The following is a 10,038-nucleotide window of genomic DNA, read 5'->3' on the forward strand; positions in this document are numbered from 1 at the left end:
CGGGACACTATTTCTGCTCACAAATAAGCTGACACTGCCACCCACAGTCAGGTGCCACTAGTGAGCTGTGGAAGCACCTTTCCCAAGTGACACCCAGGGTGATTTCCTCCACAGCAAGGAGATTCTCCGAAGAACCACACGAGATTTTAATCCACCGCGTGGTTCAAACCTCACAGGCGGCCTTACCCACCAGGAGGAGGTGGTGTTGCGGAGACTCCGTGTGGGGGCGGCACTTACCCCATCGGTCGCCTACGCCTGACCTACAACACCTCCGGGACCATTTGGTAATACCTTCCCATATTGCCCAGCTCGAGCGTCCGCGGCTGCAATCGAACACCTGTTGTGGACATGCCTTGGTCTATACCAGATACGACGGCGCTACCTGCAAACAGCGAGCTTTCATCCCACGAGACCACCGGACTATGACTCTTGGCTCTTTGGGACCAGCCATCGAGCACTATTGATGTTCAGCGCCGAAACTGGCCTACATATGTATATTTAATAGTTTATGCCACTGGGCGAACTTTTGAAAAAAAAAATTCCAGCGCTTCTCGAAGTTGCACGTTACCTGCAGGTCTCGCTGGATGAATATCCTTCACATTCCATTAGGATGTGCTGACTTGTATCCGTAATTTTGCGGCAGTAGACGCGTACTTTATCCTGTTGCGAGTATTTGCTGTGGTGTGTTTTTGTCCTTGGTGGAGCCACCAAGTTGAGTACAACGCTGCCCCTTACACTTCTCAAGATTTGCCGCGAGACGCGTGAAGCGCAATGACCACTTTTATCAAGTGGCGACGCTGCCATTCACTTTCTTGAGTTGAAGTACTGTGCTGAGTGGAACAACGTTCTAGAATTCGGGTTGTATTAGTCACTTTCGAATTGGTATTGAGTGTTTTGACGAAAAGCCCACAAAAACGTACATACTAAGGACCTGGGGCGTTACAAGCGTAGAGTGTTTCGCATTTAGGCGGAATACCTTATTACTGTTCGAGCACTCATGCCAGAATAAATGTTCCATGAATGGCTAAAGAGCAGTACGTCAATAATACCTATAGGTATCTACCGAAGACATCATTGGACGCCACTTTTTTACCGTAATGTTGAAGAAATGTGGAAGTTACATGGGTCATGAACGAGCAACGCCACTCCGCTTTTGAACAAAAACATTCCTCCAGGACGGGAGCATGTGCTTGACATCAGGAATTTAAAAGGAGCGTGAAAGACGCGGAGAAAAAAAAAAGACGTAGGACAGAGCCCCTGTTTGTGTCTCACTTCTTTTAGTCCATTTCTATCGACTTGCTATACCATTACTAACATTCGTTTCATTTACAAGTAAAATTCTTGCACCTGTGAGCGCGTTCTTGTGGAGTTCGCGTAGTTTTTACTGACTAGTGTCGTCAAGAAAGGCGTGCCCGGGTCAGTTGGTAATTCCTTATAAAATTAGCGCACCAGCAAAGGAAAGACCGGTAGAACACACGCCAGCGATATTTACAGTACGTGCCACCTTAACCCGCTCTGCGTATGATCCGCGCACTCATGAGCATGAACTTCGGCATAGCCTCCAAATGAATACTTTACAATAAATAAACGTGTAGTGAACACAATAAATAAAAGAGCATGCCATTATTTACAGATCTGCAGCCGCTATAGCGGAATCTACCTACAGCCCTCTGTAGGTAGATCTAACTACGGGTCGCGACAACCAATGCAGACGGTGAACCATAATAACAGCTATTTTATTATTGTCCCTGCGAATCCCGCCGTACGCGATGGTTGAATGGGAAGCTTACGGAAAGATTACAAGGGGCTCACAATGGCAAGCTTGTTCTGCGTAGCTCGAAGCACGTACCTGGTTATCAATGTTGATTGGATGACCGTATACACGTATAGCTTCCGTCTCACTGCACGGCATTAGAAAGTACGAGAGAGTGGTTATCTAAAAGGGCTCGTGAGAAAGCCTTCGGCTGTCGCCGCTTCCGTATCGCGATGTCTTAAGCCCCGCAACTTCGTTCGGCCGAGGCCACCGTGTTTACCTCTGTCCTTGTTCGCGCGCCGCAGTCTTTCGAACTGCTGTCGCACTGTTTTGGGGCCTGAACAAAGGAATGAACAAATATGAAAGGCATGCATTCTCGGCGGCATTTATCTCTGACCGGTTTATTGCATTGCCAATCTCATCAAGAGAATTTTATCCGAGGTGGGTCTATCCAGGGTACTTAAACGTACGCTAAACAGTAACACCAAATCATTTAGGAGTGAACAGTTCTTTGATAAGTTCATTACGATTCCTTTAGTTTCAGGAATGTTTACTGTTAATGAAAAATACAAACGCCAAATTTCCTTGTTTTGTAACTTCGCGCCGAAACCTCGACGTCTGTACGCCAATGTCACGTTACAAATTTGCTAGTTTTTTTTTCGTATTTAGACCTCTTTATGGACAGGAAAGTTCTCTAAGCTTGCTAGGTGGGCTGCTTCACTTATTTAGAATGAGTTACCGTTAGGTAATTAAGAAGACCGTCGCAGACGGTTTGAAAGTTAGGAACGTCAGGGCGAGCTTTCGCGGGAATAGAAGGGCAATGCCACCAGCCGTCTTTTGTTTTCTACATGTTATTTTACTTCTCACACCCCCTATCGCAGTCGCAGTTTTCGTGCTGAAGATCATGGAGGAAGGTTAAAGTAAGGAGACAGCATTACGTCACGCAGCCAGCCTTGGCAAGCGAACGTTCCGTGAAGCCAGTCCCTTTGATCAGTGTCGGCCCAACACGTGACCCCTTGCGTTCAGATCACGGAGCAAGAATCGATATTTGCTCAGTTCTTTCGTTTCGAATGGGCATGGAGGAAGAAAAATGCGAATGGATACCGAAAAAAAAAAATCTACCGGGTGCTACTGAAACCTACCGCGAGCTCTGACGATGTTCCGTGCTCTGACACTTTCACCACGTGTTGGGATCACACTCTTGGCTTCAATCGCGTTGCGCAATGCTCCCTCCTATCTTTATTCTTCCCCATTGCTGACGACACATAATTTACTACTCAAGTTCAAACTGTGGGCACTTTGGTGCAGTGCACCAACTCCCGTCATTCGGGTGTCTTCCCTCGTGTTCGTTCCCCGCTTTCTGTGCAGACCAGAAGCATGTACTGCCTTGAAACGCAATTGCTTTGCAATGCAGGGTCTCAGCTTTAGCGGAAGTATAGAACGGGCCGCGAGTGAGGACGGCGGCGCTTATTTAACGACTGAGCTATATATAGTCTCCTAGCTGGATGAATGTATATGCCACTCTGGCATCGAAGCCACGAGGTCACGGGCCCAATTGCTGTCGAATCGGCTTAATTAAAGTGGGGGCAGAATGCGAAAACGACCGCACACACTGTATGCTTCCGCGAACGCTAAAGAAAGCGTAGCTTGCACTGGAGGCGCAATGCTAAAGAGACAACGGAGCTGATGGGCACCTAGCTAGTTCTGGCCTTTGGGCTTGGCTAAGCACTACCAAGTCATCCGCAGCATACCCCGGAACTTAATAATTATTGAACGATTATCGATTAGCTATTGATTGGCTAGCGATTCCCTATCGATGACTGACTAAGCTTAAGTAGTCCCAACCATGCTTAGCTAGACTTAGCCAGGCTCAGCTTCGCTAGTTCACAGCGGCATTTGCCATTGCGCTTGAACCCTTTCTGCACTGCCGCCAGTATAGGCCCACATTTTGGGATTCAGCAGACACATTACGACCGGCTTAAACAGCTCCGCTGTTAAAAACCAGGTGGCTAAAGTCAATCCGCAATTCAATGACGGAGTTCCTTGCAGTATCTGTGCTGCTTTGGATATTGACCTCTACCTGACCAAAAAAAAAAAAAAAAAAACCACCGCATATCCACGGGGTGAATGATGATGAGTGGGCGAAGCTCCGGAGGGAATCATCGGTAAACCGTGAATCTTCCGTGTAATCCGCCCAGTCTCGCCGCACTAAATCGAACGATTGACTTCCACCAATGACACGCGCCATATGTGACGTCATTCCTATTTTATAACAGCGCCCTTCATTATAATTGCACCATCTCCCGCTTAAGGGGACACTAGCACAAACGCGTTAGAAACGTGCAGTACTCTCTAGTAAGGGGGAGAGGCCACAGCGTCTTACGCAGCCGTTTACACATGCCGGAACGTGCACCGCATTTGCCGACGCCATCACATGACTGCTGAGAGAGTATAACCCCCGCTTATCATCAAACCCCTCCCTAAGAACGTCCACCCAGCGCACCATCAATCCCGCCGCGTCGCGCGAGCCAAAGCTCTCCATAACGCATATGGCACTTTAGAGGATGTGCGATGGGTGGATGCCGTGTGTGGTCCAGACCGTTCTGTAGCTGTGGCTTATCATCCAGCAGCCTCCCCCCCCCCCCCCCCCCCCCCACTCACCCACTTCATAGATTCCCACTGTACCCCGGAAGAAGCCTTAGCAATCGCTCAAACCAATGTGGCTTACATAGTTAGCGACTCTAAAACAGCCATTCTTAACTTTGCCCGCGGACGCGTCCATGCCCCAGCGTGGCAAATATTGAGAATGTGGGTCCAAAATTCTGATAGACGTATTGAGCTCGTGTGGGTGCCGGCTCACTTTGGCAATCCCGGAAATGAGGCCGCCGATAACATAGCCCGAGGACTTGTAATCCGGGCAAATGGCGACCCCAGCCGGGATTTCTCGAGGGAGCGGGCGCACACGTTCTCCGAAGTTACCCAACAAGCACGCCTTGCCCGTCGACTCTACCCTCCTCAATTCCACTCCCCTCCTCAATTCCACTCTACCCTCCTCAATCCCACTCCCAACAAATCCTCTGGAGGCGACTCCAGACCCGAACTGTTCCCACCCCTCAGCTCCTATCCCACTTTCGCCCCGTTTCGCCAGAGTGCACTCTCTGTGGAGAGTCGCACGCCACCTTAGACCACATCCTCTTTGGCTGCCCTGCCGATCCTTCCCCGCAGGGACAGCCCGCCATCGGAACATGGGAGGAATGGGAGACCCTCCTTGCGTCGCAGGACCTGGACATCCAACTTCGCTGCGTGAACCGGGGTGCCAGTGCTATGGCCCTACGTGGCCTGGACACATGCGCGTAATGTGAGGGCTGTGCGGTGGCCCTGGGCCCTTGAAGGGTCCAAACTCGCTCGCTTAATAAAGTTTTGTAGCGTTAGCTACACTGGCCTAGCCAAGCCCGTTTCGCGCGGCACATCAAGAGCCGTGCTGCGCATGCGCAAGGATCAGTGATGTCACACGGCTTGCGCACCGGAGCCACCGGAGCCGGCACCTCTCGTGCACTCCGCCGCCGCCGCGCGCGACTCACCGCCGCCGGTCTGCGCATTCCAGAGGAGTGACGTCGTAGCCGTGGTAGACGCACTGGCGCCGGCTCGCGCTCGCTGTGCAGTCGCCGTCTGACACTGCGCTGGAGCCGCTGCGCTTCTGACTGGCGTTTGCCAGTGTGGTATAGCCACGGAGAAGGAGAGCGCAAATGCTGCTCAACAGCGCAGAAGAACGGAGAAGCTTGACTCATCGGATCCCGAAGTAGTTGCCTGGCAATTAGCGGTTGAGCGTAGGAGACAACCAGGAAAGCTAAGAATAATCAGCTGAACCTTTGCTAACGCTACGTATATCTTGGCATAGCCGAGCTAAGCCACTGCAACTTTTTCCTTCCATCCATCCCCCGTATTCATAAACGCTCCTCGACTTGAACTTGACTTGCCACCGCCTTCAACGCGTTTCGAACGCGCTGCCCAAGGCGGTTGGCAAGTCGAGTTCAAGTCGAGGAGCGTTTATGAATACGGGGGTAAGGCGGAGAGGCCACAGCGTCTTACACCAGCTTCTTACACGGGCCGTAACGCGCTAGCACAAACGCGTTAGAAACGCGCAGTCTTTCGTTAATGTTGGGTATTTATTGTCATCGCATGAGTAGGGTGCCTACATGCAACGCCGTTTTAAAACGGCGTTGCATGTAGGCACCCTACGCATGAGCGGAGGCGAGCGCCATCTGGATGGTTTTGTTGCAAGGAACCGAGCGGGGCGCACTGCTCTATGAATTGTAGAAACGCTGGAAAAGGGTTTTGTGTTTGAGTTTCCTTGTAGCATAATTATGTTTTCTGGTATATTCAAATTACAATTCGACGCTATCATGTCTTTATGTTGTGGTTAAATCGTACTTTACGATTTTTCTGGCGCATTTTACTTTGAAAAATTCAATTAGTTGAGTAACGCCTCTGCGCCACGCGGAGGGCTTGCGTCGTTTGGTATGCGTGGTTTGGAATGATTTTTCGCTCAGAAGACGGTCGTAGCCGCACACCAGACGCCGACGCCGGATTTTTTGCGACACTGGGCCCTTAACGCTATCGCGTTAATTACGATGCACGCTTGGACCAACGGGTGTCGTGAGTGCTTTATTTGGCCCCCTTTATTTGGCCGAGCTTGCTGAGAGGCCTCAAAGTGGAAGAACCGAACGCGGACGTCGACCCAGGTAAACACAGAAACCAAGGAGGCCCCGGTCGTCAGTTGCAAGGCATCTTTAGTCAGAAACAGGCGCTATCGATTCCCTGATAAGCTTTTTCACGACGACTTCCTTCTAGACGCACTTCACTTTGTGTGCTGAAACTGTTAAGGCAGGCAACTGCTATCGCCGTCCCTCGCTGCCTAAATCATTCCCTATCCCAATATGACTGCAGTGCTCTCTATTGAATGCTGCTAGGTTTGATGGGTAAATCATTGCTTTGACGGAAAAACATACGGATACACTGTAGTCGTCTACACCCTCTGAGGGGCATCTTGTCCCCAAACAGTAATTGTCATCTGTCTTGCTTTCGTTTCCGTTCTTGGAAAACTCTGCCGCTGCAACTTTCCTGTGAGGAACGCTATGACCCGCTGATAACGCCCATGCTGTTTATGACCTAAGTACTGGGAGCTGTTGCGAAGTCCGAAGGTCCGAGCCGCCACGAAGGTCCCACGGATGGTGCCGTGCTGAGAAAACGAGAGGTCCAGTGAGATCAGAAAACGGCTTTACATACAAATGTACATATTTTACAAGAAGGGCCCCATGATATTGGAGCCATCTCTATGCTATCGTCTTTGCATGTTCTAGGGTTTACATCTCCTGGCGTCTCCACAACACTCAAGTCCCGCTTTTTATCCCTTTCGTTACCCTCTTTCACTCGACGAGGGTATGCACTTTAGTTCTTCCTAGCTAATCACAATCTTCGACCAGTTTACCATATCCTGCCCATGATGTGTTCCCGTTTCAAAGGGCTCCGCCTCCAATGTTGCGTGATCGCCCCCGCACCCCAGGCGACGGGTGACACCTTGGGAACCAAACGTTGATGTGGTTCCCACGGGAATGCTCGACGCCGGCCCCTTTCAAGAATTAGTCGCCTCTCCGTGACGGTCATTTCGCGGAAGCCACCGTTTCCAGGGAGGGTGGTGGCTGTCGTCTCGGAAGGGGCTCCTGGTTGTCGCGTCACAGTCGGCGCCGGGCCTCGTCGTAGTTCGGGCGGGCGATGGTGCTTCACGGACACACACCAAGAACGACGTTGCCATTTTAGCGACGCACGAGGCCGATGACCCATTGCAGCCTGGGGACTAATTGCTCATCCATCAGTCCCAGGTGACGGTGACGTTCTCCGGCCGCGTGAAACGACAAGCGTGAAGAGCACTCCATAGCTTCACGTCTGTCGGTGAGGCCTCCTTTGCCCTGAAGGACCGCCAGACACAACAGGGCGCAGCGTTAAAAAAAAAGAAAACGCACCTAAGAGAGATGACGATTATCGTGTGGGGTCGAGATGAGCCCTCAAGGCGTGGAAGCTTTTCTGTTATTTATGTTAGGATGGCTGACACAGGCCTGGATATAGGTATAGACAGTTTTATCGAAGGCGCCGCCATTTTGCGACCACAGCGCCGTCTATCGTCCGGCGCCATGCCGGTATGTGGGAGCTCGATGGATGGTGCACATCGCTATGATAAAACGTACAGCTAATGTGCACAGCGCGTTAATAAAGCCCTATAAATTTCCCTATTTCATTGCTTTAAAATAACCGGCTATAACAACTCATTTCAATGTTGTTGCAGCACCTCTATGGGCGGCGGCATGCTGCCAAAATTACCATTAATCCCATTACTCTAAATCCGTAAAGCATTGTATGCCCCTCAGCAGTTGTAGTGGTGGTTTTCAACAGCTTCGCTGGACATCCACTTTGGCAGGGCCGGGATGACTAATCAATTTATTTAAGAGTAAGCTTGAATCTACTGGGCGAGAACCCGACCAGCCCTACCGACCGACCGAAAGACAGCCGACCCGACTCGTCCCAAACCATTGAATGGTAGCCAAAGAAAGGTTTGCTGTAAAATGTTGGTCGTGGCCTTCGAGTTGCTTTTTAGTACGCTCATCGTGAAATGTATCCAGCCAAGGCAGTTATTTCTTCTTGCTTTGGTCGAAATGTTCGTTTGGAATGTAACGACAGGACGTGCTAGTATGCAATGGCGGCCGCATTTCGATGGGGGCGAAATGCGAAAACACCCGTGTACTTAGATTTAAGTGCACGTTAAAGAACCCCAGGTGGTCCAAATTTCCAGAATCCCCCACTACGGCGTGCCTCATAATCAGGCCTGGTTTTGGCACGTAAAACCCCATAGTTTAATTTAATTTTGATGCAATGTATATTGGCCAGACAGTTGATGTATGACCAAAAAAAAAAAAAAAGGAACATCCTCCTTGGAGCTTTGTTATCAGTTAACGTGTTGTCATAGATCGTAAGCTTTGAAGACACGGCCAGGTTTCCGTTGGCGATAACGTTTGCCGTAGTGCAAAAAAGTAACTGCTCAGTGGCTGTGGTGTTGGGCTGCTAAGCACGAGGTCGCGGGATGGAATCCCGGCCACGGCGGCTGCATTTCGATGGGGGCGAAATGCGAAACAACCCGTGTACTTAGATTTAGGTGCACCTTAAAGAGCCCCAGGTGGTCCAAATTCTTCCGGAATCCCCCACTACGCTGTGCCCCATAATTAGATCATGGTTTTGGCACTTCAAAGCCCACAATAAAAAAAAGTTACTTTATTTTTTCGTCGGCAGCGCAAATAAAGGCGGCTTTGACACCACATAATACAAGCAGGAGATACAATTACGTGAAGTTTACAGTGCAAAACAAAAATACGACCACTTCCCACATTACTTCCCAGTTTCATGGTCTTTTTTTATTGTTCTGTTCGGGTGTTAAACTTAAAACGAAAAAAAAAATGCAGGGAAGTTCATCGCCTTTGCCATCGTGTACTGGGGTGAAAGCGAACGAGACACAACTAACCGGCTTGATACACTTCTTGTGCTGGTTAATAAAGGCGCGCTGGTCCCGAAGGGCTTGCATTGGACTAGTGATGGAAGTTAACATAAAAACTTTTTATACAGATTTATTCACCAACGATATTGGTGGTAAGTGAAGTGAAGAAGGTAGTTACAGCACTGAGTTATGCAGAATAAGGAGCCGCATTTCATGGCACGCTGACGGCTAAATAGAACGATCTGACTTAACCAAGCGATGTAGTACGGATGAGTGCGCAGACTGTCCCCCAGAAAGTAAAAAAAAAAAAAGCGCACACACCATACACGCACACGCACGCACCGAACATCTACAAGATTCGTTCACGTGTTCAAACCAACTAAAGGCTGTATACATATTAATCTTTTGGGAGCACTGACCGACACGATGGTCACTGCCATGTGGCGGAGCGCAGCTATGAAAGTTGCCACCGACCGGCGCATGCGCAATCTTGTCCGAGCATAGTCTGTCCGAGCATAGTGTGCTAGGCTATTAATTACATTAGGATCCATACAGTCCCTGCCGCTTGCCCGCTTCCTCCGCGATCAGGAATGAACCATTTGCAAAAGTATTCCGCGCATGCACGAGACAGGTATTTTCCAAACACAGCTGCTTATCGGAATGTTCCACTGTTGTTTATGAAACAGAATTGGTCGCCGTAGATTGGCGCCAACGCGCTTGTTTCTTTATTTTTTTTTTCACATTC

Source organism: Dermacentor silvarum, chromosome 7, assembly GCF_013339745.2.
Source record: "Dermacentor silvarum isolate Dsil-2018 chromosome 7, BIME_Dsil_1.4, whole genome shotgun sequence".
In the NCBI taxonomy this organism is placed as follows: Eukaryota; Metazoa; Arthropoda; class Arachnida; order Ixodida; family Ixodidae; genus Dermacentor; species Dermacentor silvarum.